The sequence below is a fragment of the Hyla sarda genome, chromosome 3 (assembly GCF_029499605.1).
Source record: "Hyla sarda isolate aHylSar1 chromosome 3, aHylSar1.hap1, whole genome shotgun sequence".
Lineage (NCBI taxonomy): Eukaryota > Metazoa > Chordata > Amphibia > Anura > Hylidae > Hyla > Hyla sarda.
In genome coordinates this window covers 125,369,287-125,383,635 of record NC_079191.1, presented here as the reverse complement: position 1 = coordinate 125,383,635, position 14,349 = coordinate 125,369,287, and the positions used below count along the sequence as shown (strand labels likewise).

Below are 14,349 nucleotides of genomic sequence, written 5' to 3'. Positions count from 1 at the left end.
CTGTATTGATCACTGCATCTGAGGGGTTAATGGCGGACATCCGAGCGATCGCAGATGTTCGCCGTTACCGTCGGGTCCCTGGCTGCTGATAGCAGCTGGGACCTGCCGTGCATGACGCGAACACCGCTCCAGTGCTCGCAATCATGGCGGCGCGTCACCAAGACGTATATTTACGTCCATTGTCCTTAAGGGGTTAAAGGGGTTATCTTGCTGGAGGGGGAGTTTTAGAACTATGCTCATTGTGTGTTATATAAAAAAAGATAGACCTGTACTCAGCTTCAGCGTTTCTATTGTGCCTCGGTTGTTCTGCTCCAGTCCCTGGGTGTGATCTTCTTTGTGAGCTGCAGCACTGAACAGTAATATGGTCAATCTTCTTGTATGGTGTGCCATTGTCTGTCTGGAAATCATGAGTATTGTAGATTAGCAACAGTGGAGGCTTCCTGTTTAGGTACAACTGCCAGAAAGGGTCTGTTCACATTACACATTTTTAACATGCCTTTTTATACAATAAGGCACGCTACAAATAGATAATGTGGACAGACCCACACTTACCACCCTTGTTCCTGCTTGTTTAGCTCCACCTCTAGTAACTTCATCACTAGAGGTGGGGCTGCACAGAAAGAAGCCTAGACCAGGCAGGATTGAAGGAGCAAGTCATCTTCTTCAACCCCCCTCCTCCCAGGAGTTCATCAGCGCTAGTAACCTCTGCGCAGCAAATTGAAAACTTTCGCTCACTTGAAGTTCCCTCATTTCTAATCATCATTCCTCCTAGCAGTTCACAGACTTCTGCTATCCCTATGAGATCAAGCCATCTATCAGTTTTCAATGATCACTATTCTTAAATAAAAAATGTTTGTATGATCAGTCATATTTTCTAAATCAATTAGTGGTGTACCCCAAGGTTCAGTACTGGGCCTGCTCTTATTTAATGTATTTCAATCAACCATTCAACCATACTAACTATGTAACTATGTAATGCCAAAATTTCACATTTTGTGTCAGGGTATGCAAACTTTTGAAAACAGCTGTATTTGTGCAAATTCTCAGTGAGAGATCATCTATTATATTGTGAATCTGGAGGCCTTTTTCAAGCTTTTATGGCAACCAATACCGCCTGTGATCGTGTTAACAGCGCAAAAGTAGGAGCTCTGTCAAATCATTAAGATGTCACCATTGCTATTAATCTTGGCATCTAAGGGGTTATATTGCTGGGACCAGACAAAAAAAATGTAGTGTCAGCTCTGGTCCTCACACAGTGTTTTTTGTTTCAAGGCATTCATCAATAATGAGGAGCAAGGCTTAAAGGGGTATTCCGCCCCTAGACTTCTTATCCCCTATCCAAAGGATAGGGGATAAGATGTCTGATCACGGGGGTCCTGCCGCTGGGCACCCCTGGGATCTCGGCTGCAGTACCCCGCTGTCATTACTGCACAGAGCTAACTTGTTCTGTGTGTAATGACGGACGATACAGGGGCCGGAGCATTGTTACGTCATGGCCCGCCCCCTCAATACAAGTCTATGGGAGGGGGCGTAGCGGCCGTCACGCCCCCTCCCATAGACTTCCATTAAGGGGTGAACTGTGACACCACGAGGGGGCGGAGCGTGACATCACGATGCTCCAGCCCCTGTATCGCCCGTCATTACGCATGGAGAGAGTTAGCTCTGTGCAGTGATGACAGCGAGGTGCTGCAGCCGAGATCCCGGATATTCTTGGATTGTCAAATATGCCTGACATAAAATACTGTTCTCTTCCAGAAGAGGGGAGGGGAGTACACTTTCATTTATAGGAAGGTATTTTAAATATTCATGAAAAAAGAATGTAAGTCATCTATTACCTAGAAATCATGTTACAAGCTCTCGTACTTCATGTATGAGTAAATCTGGTATAGAGACAGAAAAGGTCAAACAGTAAAAGTTATATTTTAGTTTTAATCTTTATTGATTTATGGCCAGAGTTTTTTTTTACTTTTTCATATTGCCAATAAATTCCATAACTCACATTACATTAAATGTTCTCTAAAGGCTAAGTGCACTTTTACAATCATTTTTTGTAGGAATACTTTTCTTTTATAAATCCTTTTTTCCTTCTTTTTTTCAACACATTTGTTCAATTCAGTGTAAGTTACAAATGTGCACCTGGCATTTCTAGTTGACCGGATTTCACAAATTATTTGTCTTGTTGTCTTCCATTTCAATATATTTACAAACATTTGAAGTATAACAGATAACAGTACATTTAATATAAAACCAATTTGGTAACTTCCTTTATTAATTAGTAACTTATGCCCAACTTGCCATGAGTTACCACATTTCACTATATTGTCCATGACAAATTTTGGACAATTGATCTCCAGGTCTCCAATCTGCTGCCCTTTCATCTGGTATTTAGTTGAGATACGTAAATTGATCTCTTCTAGTATGGGTTATGCTCACTTGAAGTTTACAACCCTGTAAAAATAAAGTATATAATTACTAAACTTGGATGTTTATTTTAAATTTTTTTAACTTCCTTCACATAATACACATAACAAAACAACGTTTAATAGCTGAACATTCTGGCTTCATAAAACCTACCTCAAACACTAAGAAGGACATTATTTTAATTAATAGCATATCATTTTCAGCTCAAGTAAAAAGGAAAAAATTCTGATTTAATCAATGTTGAGGAATAATTATAATTAACCATAAAAATATGTTTTACTTTGTTGCTCCTTCGCAGGCTTTTCTAATGGTCTGAATGCTTTAAGGCACGGACTTCACTAAACAATAGTCTACATTAAGCTGCTACCAACTCTTTCAAAGATCAGTGATAGATCAGCTTTAGATTATGCACACAACTCAAGTCTCAGCATGCATCCTGCAGCTCGGCAATGTCTTTTTTTCTCCCTCCCATACCCTTCCCTGTCTTGTCTGTTTGTAGTCCACAGCTCAGTGCTAGAATACAAACACTGTACGTCAACGAGTCAAGGCAGGGAGTGTTTGGGGAAGGAAGAAGGGTACATGCTCTGGCAAAGCACCTCCTCCTTGACACTTAAAGGGAACCAATCATCAGATTTTACCCTATATAATGCTTGGCAAAGCCCCCTCGGCTTGATTGACGGGCCAACTGCTGGGACCCCCCCCCCCATGATCTTCAAGATGGGACCAATGAAGAGAGAGTGTCATCTACTAGTAGATGGCACACTCTCCATTCATTTCTATGAAAGCGCTATTGATGCTCAAGTGCTGTACTCAGGTCTTTTTGGAGCTCCCAAGGAAATGATTGAAGCGTGTGCTACTTGCGACTGGGTCCAATCCCAGTGATCTTGGGGGGTCCCAGCGCTCGGACCCCCCGCAATCAGCTACTTATCCCCTATCCTGTGGGAATAAGTATATTTTTGCCACATTTCTCCTTTAACTGACTCGCAGATCAATATCATAAATACAAAGGGAAAAACGATTGTTTACTTCATGCAGTCATCATTGTATATTTCATTAAAACAGCATTAAGTTCCAACATCATAGACTTTGCTAGAGATTAACAAACTTTTCAAAAGTTTGATTTGAAGAATATTAGTTCTGTCAGAACCAGATTTTACTTTAGCCTGGACCTGAGAATCATTCCCTCACATTACAGCCAATTCAATGGTGCTGTAGACAATATTGGCTTGCTGCAACTGTCGACTGCCATGGGGCTCAGATGCACAGATGACTCTGAAGAAAAAAGGTAAGCATGGCTTTCATTTATTTATTTTTATATCATTTTAATTAACTTTTTTTTTTTTGACAGAAGGAAAACCATGAATACTTTGGACCAAGAACCTAAGATTTTTTTTTACTTAGTAAAAGAGTCAATGAGGGGCCTAAGGTCTTTTTGGTTAAGTAGTGGAAGCCACCTAATAGATGTCATCTATTACTTAGTTGGGGCTTCGCATTAGCCTGTAAAACAGATAATGCTATCCCTTTCCCATTATTACCCCAGTACCAGCCCACACAAGGGTTACTGGGAAGAGTGAAGTACCAACAGGTCCGGCCCCTGCCTGGGATGGTAGTGTTGAAATTGATTATAATGATTCTGACTGTTTATCAATATATTAATACTATGTCACTGCTATTTGCTTGTAATATGTCACTGCTATTTGCTTGTAACTAAAATGAAGACCTTGGGATGAGGCCAGAAGAAGCAAGATAAAAAAGAGGTTGGAAGTTGGAGACAAAACATTTGAAGAAGGATAAACTGTGCAGAAAGACTGATACATCTGGAATTTTCCAGTAGAATAGGGAGATAGCAATATAAATGACCTATGGCTAATAAAGAAATGAATGCTTTATATGCTAATATATACAGACGCAATACTCAAATAACCAATCAAAATATAACATGATGATTTTGACATAACTAACCTCCCCTTTTTGTCAACTGTAAAAACCAACTTTGATTAGTATCAGGAGACAAAATATATTAAAATACTAATAAGTTTTGTTTTCACAGTTGCGCAGGATGGATGCCCAAAAATGAAGTGTATCAGGAAATGTGAATAATTGTCTGATTATATTACAGGAGTAACAAGAGAAGAAGTTTGGCCAAGAAAAATAAAATAAGATATAAAAAAAAGTTATCACTATTTAATTGATAAATATTACCTGAGTAGTTAAAATCTGCTAATGGTTTATTGGATTATAAACAATGCAATGCAATTTTTTTTTTGTATGTCGGTATTGTTACATTTTACATGTGTCTTGTATGTCTCTTGATGTAAAGTAACACAGAAATAAAGTCAGATACTAGACGTTCAAGAGTTGTTGAAGACTGACCAAAATTGAGGGAAAGCAAAAAGCCAGACTCAAATGGGCAGTGACCAGTGAGTAGAGGAGTGGGAGGAGAAAAGTGGGGCTTATAGGGAGAATGACAGCCTTCTCTTCTCTCCTTCAACACAAAAATCCCATGAGACTTGGAGGAAATATGTATATATTTACTGTTTAAAGTTGAGTATGTTTATAGTACCTACATACACAATGTGATATACCTATACATTCTACATTGCATTTATTTGAATAATATATTATTTTGAGTGGATAACTTTATAATGATAATTTAGTGTAAACTAAAGATCCCCTCTCTTTGATATCTTTGCTACTCTCAGATTATGATTAAATTGTTTTGAACTTATGAGGTTAAGATTTAAAGAGCCATGATAAAATATCAGAGAATCCATGGTTAATGCTGAGTTATAAATGTAAGCTTACTCCAAGTAATACATAAGACAGGATATATGGTGACCACACGCAGAATGGAGTTCTACTGCAATAAACCACTCGATCTGAGCTGGTGGTTCAGAAAGTAGAGTTGAAGGTCTTCATTGAGATGTGTAAGATATCTGAAGGTATGACACAATGAGTACAGATACACTTTTATTACCGCCTTTGGAGTAAAGGTTTTCTTGAATACTTGGGCAAACCAATCTGTAGTTTTTCATTCAAGTTTTCAAAGTCCTAGAGCTGCCAGAGAAGGCGGCCATCATGAAGATCAAACCAACATGAAGGAAACAACCTCAGAAGCCAAGGGGACTGAATGGTGAAGGAGGCTGCCAAGGCTGCAGTGCTCATGTCCTCCCACAGTTATAGTACAGTGTGCAGGTGGATGGGGAGTGTTCTGTCTGTTTAGGTATCTTGCAGGAACTGGCAATGCATGCTGAGAGAGACCAATGGAAGAAGAAAGCGATGGTACAGGGCAAAGGCGACATCTGGAGAGTTGGTAAGAAACTTTGTGTGCCAGCAGTCTTGTGCCCCATGGTAACATACATGGCTTCATACACTAAACAGAAGGGAGCTATGTGTGTAGTAATGTCCATATGTTGGGTGGCCTCAGGATTCAACAATGCAAAAAGAGGGTTTGTGCAGACTTCATTATCTGCATCTGTTATGACCTAGGTAAAACAATAAAAGTACCTGACCAACACACTCCATAATCATCTTACCTGTTTCAGAGACTATGAGTAGACTTCATCTAACTGCCTAAGGTGGGCTTATATAAGTATGTCCTTGTCTGACTGTACTGATTTGGTGACCATATATACAGTGAATATGAGAGTGTGAAGCAGGATAATAAAGAAACATAAACAAATATATATATATATATATATATATATATATATATGTATATATTATATATATATATATATATATATATATATATATATATATATATATATATATATATACTTTCTAAATAATTCCTGATAAAGCAAAAAAAATCTCCAATAGGAAGATTATATTCAAGTTGGTTACTAATTCGCTATCCAATGCTAGTGTAATCACATGTTCTTCTTTCTAATTTTTGTGCATAGAAAACCTATAGAAATGCACCAAACTGACACAATATAATGAATAGATATAAATCTTTATTATAATCAAATAGGATAAAATATGATAAAAAATCAGCAGCAGTTAGAAAGAAAAATACTCCAAACACAAATATCAAGTAATGTCCAATAAGTGCATGGAATGGCACATAAATATAAACATATGATACTCAATAAGAGGTGGGCTTGAAAACAAGCCACAGTACATATGTATAGGAATACACCTAAAGATGCCTCAGTAAACCCAGTACACTAATGTAAACAGAAAGGACATATATAAAAGCATAGCTTATGAAGTGTAATTTGCCCAGTGCTATCGGCAGTATAAATGCAGGGAGACAAGGATGTTAACCATACATATCTGAGGGGAAGGAAACCACCTCAATAAAAGTTCGAGCATCGATTGTCCCTGTGATGGAAATAATCATATAAGACTGTCCATGCACCTAGCCATCTGACACCCAGCTATACTTACATGAGTCAGGAGCCTACCCCTACGTCGTTTCGCTCACTCGCTTCCTCAGGGATTTATTTATGGTTTATATAATTTTTGTGCATGATTCAAAGTTGCTTGTAGAAGACATGCTTACTCCCAGAAGGTGGGAAGTGTTTCTAATTTTGTCTATGTTTAAGAACCAAGTCCAAAGTTGGTTCCCTCCTTTAAATGTGTACTCCGGCCCTGATAAGATGGGCAGAAGATGGGGTTAAAATTGATTATAATAATTCTGACTGTTGATTAATATATTAATACTTATATGCCATTGCTAATGTTGCAGAAAGATATTTGTTACCTTTAACCTATATATCAGCTTGCTATTTGCTTGTAACTAAGATAAGACATAGGGAGGAGGCCAGAAGAAGCAAGATAAAAAAGAGGTTGGAAGTTGGAGACAAAACATTTGAAGAAGGATAAACTGTGCAGAAGGACTGATACATCTGGAACTTTCCGGTAGAATAGGGAGATAGCAATATAAATGACCTATGGCTAATAAAGAAATGAATGCTTAATATGCTAATATATACAGATGCAATACTCAAATAACCAATCAAAATATAAAATGATGATTTTGACATGATAACTAACCTCCCCTTTTTGTCAACTGTGAAAACCAATGTACTTCCGTATAATAAACAGAACTCCTTGGGCCAGCTCCTTAGCTAGTATGCTGAGAAGGAGTTTTATACCAACACTTTGGTGATTATTTCTTGTGTCGACACTGAGCACTATACAGCGGCAGTCACTCACATTTTGAAGGCCTAACCAGCAGCCAACCTTAACAGTAACAGGCTGATGTCATTAGGCTGGCTGGCAATCTCTAAAATAAATGGGCTTTTGCCACTGTCATGCTAGACATGGATAAAGGGATAAGTGCTACTTAAAAAAAATAAAAAATAAAAAAATAAACTTAAATAGTTTGTGGACATTAGAGTAACGCTCAGGTAAATTCTGTTTTAGTTCCACAGTTACAATTACATGAAGAAACCTCAACCTCTGATGTTTCCTGGGCCTGAACCCAGTCAGCTATTTAACAAATCAGCTGGGTTGGGGCTTGAGATAAGTGTGGTCCTGAATTGATTTACACCCTCTGGTCCTGCCTTTTGGGGTACCCATCTGCTTAATAGGGTGGCCCCAACCACAGTGCTGGTCCCTACACTACTAAGATATAGCAAAGAGAAAGTAACAAACAACACAGTAAGAAAGTCATGGAAAAGATCACAAAAAAGGTCACAAAAAGGTCACAAAATGTTTAATAACCTGTTGGTAACAAAGAGAGCTGTCCAAAATCAGAAAGCAATTGTGTTGTCAAAAAACAGGTCAAGAATATACACAAGATAAACAGGAATAGCAAACCAAAACCAGGTACAAGGCAAACAATTATTTATCACAAGCACGAACTTGGAGTATGAGAGCAGTTCAAATTGAGCAGCTGAGGCTGCAATCAATTGCCTAGTTGTCCAAGCCTTCTGATTAGCACAGGCATCACATTGAGGACACATGATGCCACAGCTGCATGGGAGGGACTGAACTGTGTGAGTTAGCAAGAGACACACCCATTAGAGCCAACTGGCTGCTGGAGTTGGTTTTATAACTAATGTAACTAACTGGTTATGGAAAATATGGGGAACCCTATGCCCAGCCTTAGGAATCTATTGTAGGAAGCTGAGGATACTTAAAGCATCCCTATATTACTGTATATAAGCAAGTTAAGCCAAACATTTTTGGTGTCAGATGGATTGACTCCCAATTCTCTAATTTTTTTTGCATTTTTTTTTGTAGCATTTTCTTCAGTAATTCATATTACTTTGAATTTGATGTTTATCTTTAACAAATTCTTCAATTTTGTTTATACTTGCCCCAAATGTTATACTCAATAGTCTGGGAACAACCAGTACCTTTAATCAAACTCCAAGTTGCATTTCCTTGAAGGATTGGAGGATTATATGATCCTTTACATTGTTTCAGTTGACTACTCTATTGTTGGGACTAAATTTCTTTTAATTAGTAAATTAGTCAAATCCAGCAGCTCACTAAGTTTAACTGCTAACGAATTAGCATTTGATAATTATTAGTAAATTTCACAAATCTAAGGTGAGTCCACAGCAAAATGTGCATATTTAACCCCTTAAGGACTGAGCCCATTTTGGCCTTAAGAATGTTATTTTTATGTTTTCTTTTTTATCTCCTCGCCTTCTAAAAATCATGACTCTTTTATATTTTCATCCATGAGGGCTTGCTTTTATGTGCGACCAGTTGTCTTTTGTAATGACATCACTCATTTTACCATGTATGATGCAACCAAAAAATACTATTTGTGTGAGGAAACTGAAAAGAAAGCAATTTTGCTAATTTAGGAAGGTTTTTTTCACACTGTACACTTCACAGTAAAAATTACATGTTTTCTTTATTCTGTGGGTCAATGCGATTAAAATGATACCCATGATTACATACTTTTCTATCATTGTACTTCTTAAAAAAAATCGCAAACTTTTTAACCAAATTAGTATGTTTAAAATCCCTCTATTTTGCTGACCTACAACTTTTTCATTTTCCGTATAAGTGGCAGTATGATGGCTATTTTTTTGCGCCGTGATCTGTAATTTTTATTAATACCACATTTGCATATTTAAAACTTTTCAGACATTTTTTTATAATTTTTTTTAGGAATAAAATGTTACAAAAAAGCAGCAATTTTGGATTTTTTTTTACCTTCACGCCATTCACAGTATGGGATCATTAAACTGTTGGGGACAGAGGGCGTATTAATATGCCCTCGCGTCCCGGTACTTAAGGACGGAGGACTTACCTGTACGTCCTCCGCATTTTCGATCACTGCCGCTCGCCGGGCGGTGATTGGACCGAGATGACTGCTGAAATCATTCAGCAGGCATCCCATGCCAATGCCCAGGGGGGGTCCTGAGACCGCAGATCGCCGCAAATCGCATACGGGTCTACAATGACCCGGTGACCCGTAAAAATAAGGGGGATTGAGGTTGTTCAAGACACCCACGATCCCCCTGAAGACATAGGAGTAAGGTGGCAGGGGTGCCACCCCTCCTATCCCTGCTATTGGTCGTCTAGAAGTGACGACCAATAGCAGATCGGGGCGGGGGGGTTAACTTTCGGTTTCCCCGTTCTGCCCACCCACAAAAGGCTGGGCAGAACGGGGAAACCGAAGGGGACCGGCGCCGAAGATCCACTTACCCATCGGCGGTGGCAGCGGGTAACGATCGGCGGCAGAAGAGGACGGCGATGCGGCTCCCTGGATCCTATGGAAGACGGTGAGTTGCCTAGCAACATCTGGAGGGCTACAGTTTGAGACCACTATATAGTGGTCTCTAAACTGCAGCTCTCCAGATGTTGGAAAACTACAACTCCCAGCATGCCCAGACAGCTGTTTTCCAACCAGTGTGCCTCCAGCTGTTGCAAAAGTACAACTCCCAGCAAGCACGGTCTGTCAGTGCATGCTGGGAGTTGTAGATTTGAAGCAGCTGGAGGTTTGCCCCCCCCCCCCATGTGAATGTACAGGGTACATTCACACGGGCAGGTTTACAGAGGGTTTCCTGCTTCAAGTTTGAGCTGCGGCAAATTTTCCTCTGCAGCGCACTCCTAGCGGGAAACTCACTGTAAACCGCGGCCAGTGCGAATATACCCTAAAAACACTACACTAACACATAATAAAGGGTAAAACACTACATATACACCCCCTTACACTGTCCCCCCCCCCCCCAATAAAAATGAAAATGTATCGTACGGCAGTGTTTCCAAAATGGAGCCTCCAGCTGTTGCAAAACAACTAGCATTTCCGGACAGCCACTGACTGTCCAGGCATGCTAGGAGTTTAGCAACAGCTGGAGGCACCCTGTTTGGGAGTCACTGGAGTAGAATACCCCTATGTCCACCCCTATGCAATCCCTGATTTAGTCTTCAAATACTCACTTTGGAGCCCTGTCGTATTTAAAGGAAACAGTTTAGGGCCACATATGGGGCTTTTTCTCCTTTTACCCTTTACGAAAAGGAAAAGATGTGGTCTACACCAGCCTGTTAGTGTAAAAAAAATAATTTTACATTAACATGCTGGTGTTGCCCCATACTTTTTATTTTCACAAGAGATAAAAGGAAAAAAAGACCCCCAAAATTTGTAACGCAATTTCTCCTGAGTACGGAAATACCCCTTATGTGGGCGTAAAATGCTCTACGGGCGCAAAACAAGGCTTAGGAGTGAGAGCGCACTATGTACAGTTGAGGCCAAAATTGGTGATTTGCACAGGGGTGGCTGGTTTTACAGCGGTTCTGACATAAACGCAAAAAAATGTATACCCACGTGTGACCCCATTTGGGAAACTACACCCCTCAAGGAATGTAATAAGGGGTATAGTGCGGCTTTTTACAAATTTTGCTTAAAGTTGAGTGGGAAAATGAAGAAAATTTTTTTTATCACTAAAATGCTGGTGTTACCCAAAATTTTTCATTTTCACAAGGGAAAATAGAAGAAATGAGGTTACATATTTTGGGGTGACTTTTTTCCTGAGTAAGACCATACCCCATATGTGGATGTAAAGTGCTCTACGGGTGAACTACAATGCTCAGAAGAGAAGGAGCGCCATTGGGATTTTGGAGAGAGAATTTGTCCAGAATTGAAGGCCACGTGTGTTTACAAAGCCCCCATAGTGCCAGAACAATGGACCCCCCCCACGTTACCCCATTTTGGAAACTACACCCCTCATGGAATGTCATAAGAGGTGCAGTGAGCATTTACGCCCCACAGGTGTATGACAGATTTTTGGAACAGTGGTCCATGAAAATGAAAAATTTAATTTTTCATTTGCACAGCCCACTGTTCCAAAGATCTATGAAACGCCAGTGGGGTGTGCTCACTGCACCCCTTATTAAATTCTGTGAGGTGTGTAGTTTTCAAAATGGGGTCACATGTGGGGGGTCCACTGTTCTGGTACCACAGGGGCTTTGTAAATGCACATGGCCCCTGACTTCCATTCCAAACAAATTCTGTCTCCAAAAGCTCAATGGCGCTCCTCCTCTTCTGAGCATTGTAGTGTGCCAGCAGAGCACTTGACGTCCACACATGGGGTATTTCCATACTCAGAAGAAATGGGGTTACAAATTTTGGGGGGCATTTTCTCCTATTACCCTTTGTAAAAATGTAAAATTTGGGGGGGGAAACGGCATTTTTGTGAATTTTTTTTATTTTTATTTACACATCCGACTTTAACCAAAAGTCGTCAAACACCTGTGGAGTGTTGAGGCTCACTGTACCCCTTGTTACGTTCCTTGAGGGGTGTAGTTTCCAAAATAGTAGGCCATGAGTTTTTTTTTTTGTTCTGTCCCCATAGGGGCTTTCTAAATGCGACATGCCCCCCAAAAACAATTTCAGCAAAATTTGCTTTCCAAAAGCCAAATGTGACTCCTTCCCTTCTGAGCATTGTAGTGTGCCCGCAGAGCATTTTACGTCCTAACATACTCAGAAGAGATGGGGTTACAAATTTTGGGGGGCATTTTCTCCCATTACCCTTTGTAAAAATTGTAAATTTGGGGAAAAAACTGCACTGTAGTGAAATTTATTTTTTATTTTTATTTACACATCTGACTAACGAAAAGTCATCAAACACCTGTGTGGTGTTAAGGCTTACTGGACCCCTTGCTACGTGCCTTGAGGGGTGTAGTTTCCAAAATAGTATGCCATGTGGGTTTTTTTTTTTTGCTGTTCTGGCACCATAGGGGCCTCCTAAATGTGACACGTCCCTCAAAAACCATTTCAGAAAAACTCACTCTCCAAAATCCCATTGTTGCTCCTTTCCTTCTGAGCCCTCTACTGCACTCGCCGAGCACTTCACATACACATATGAGGTATTTCCTTTCTCAAGAGAAATTGGGTTACAAATTTTGGGGGGCTTTTTCTCCTTTTACACCTTGTAAAAATTCAAAAACTGGGTCTACAAGAGCATGCGAGTGTAAAATATTAAGATTTTGAATCTTCTCCTTCACTTTGCTGCTATTCCTGTGAAACACCTAAAGGGTTAACAAACTTTCTGAATGTCATTTTGAATACTTTGAGGGGTGAAATTTTTATAATGGGGTCATTTATGGGGTATTTCTAGTATGAAGACCCTTCAAATCCACTTCAAATCTGAACTAAAATTCCGATTTTGAAAATTTTGTGAAAAATTAGAAAATTGCTGCTGAACTTTGAAGCCCTCTGATGTCTTCCAAAAGTAAAAACATGTCAACTTTATGATGCAAACATAAAGTAGACATATTGTATATGTGAATCAATATATAATTTATTTGGAATATCCATTTTCCTTACAAGCAGAGAGCTTAAAAGTTTGGAATTTTTCACCAAGAAATGATGCAAGTATCAACAAAAATTTACCACTAACATAAAGTAAAATATGTCATGAAAAAACTATTTCGGAATCAGAATGAAAAGTAAAAGCCTCCCAGAGTTATTAATGCTTAAAGTGACAGTGGTCAGAATTGCAGAAAAATGCTCCCTTCCTTCGGGTTATAATGGTCTCCGTCCCCAAGGGGTTAACATTATATTTTAATAGTTTCGGATATTTATGCATACAGCAATACCAAATATGTTTCTCAATTTTTTTTATTTTTACACTTTTTGGGGGGTAAAATGGGAAAAAGGGACAATTTACATTTTTATTGGGGGAGGGGATTTTTCTAAATTTTTTACTTTTATTTTCATACTTTTTTTTTACACTTTAATAGTCCCCATAGGGGACTATATAACAATCACTTGACTGTTAACCTCTTAAGGACCCATGACGTATGCATACGTCATGAGTCCCGGTCCTGCGATATAACGCGGGGTCACACGGTGACCCCGCATCATATCGCGGCGGGCCCGGCGTCATAGTGAAGCCGGGACCCGCCTCTAATAGCGCGCGGCACTGATCGCTGTGCCGCGCGCTATTAACCCTTTAGCCGCGCGCTCAAAGCTGAGCCGCGCGGCTAAAAACGAAAGTAAAAGTGCCCGGCTAGCTCAGGGAGCTGTTCGGGATCGCCGCGGTATAATCGCGGCATCCCGAACAGCTGTAGCACAGGAGGAGGTCTTCTTACCTTCTCCTGTGCTGTCCGATCGCCGAATGAATGCTTCAAGCCTGAGATCCAGGCTTGAGCATTCAATCGCCGAAAGCCCTGATTGATCCATTCCTATAGAGATGGATCAATCAGTGTAAAAGATCAGTACATGCAATGTTATAGCCCCCTATAGGAGCTATAATATTGCATTAAAAAAGTGTAAAAAAATCATTAACCCTTTCAATTATCCCTTCCCCTAATAAAAGTTTGAATCACCCGGCATTTCCAAAAATAAAAAAAACATTATGTAAATAATAATAAAAATAAACATATGTGGTATCGCCGCGTGCGGAAATGTCCGAATTATAAAAATATACCACTTTTTAAACCGCTCGTTCAATGGCGTACGCGCAAAAAAATTCCAAAGTCCAAAATAGCGCATTTTTGATCACTTTT

At 39.6% G+C, this 14,349-nt stretch overlaps 1 long non-coding RNA gene across 2 annotated transcripts in view; it reads right to left on the bottom strand.

Moving 5' to 3' along the window:
- Positions 1-1,930: 1,930 nt before the first annotated feature.
- Positions 1,931-14,349, bottom strand: part of LOC130361685 (uncharacterized) — a 40,883-nt gene continuing 28,464 nt past the window's right edge. For both annotated transcript variants that reach the window (XR_008891107.1, XR_008891108.1), the window contains exon 3: positions 1,931-2,448. This is a non-coding gene — a long non-coding RNA (uncharacterized LOC130361685). The remainder of the gene's footprint in view (positions 2,449-14,349) is intronic.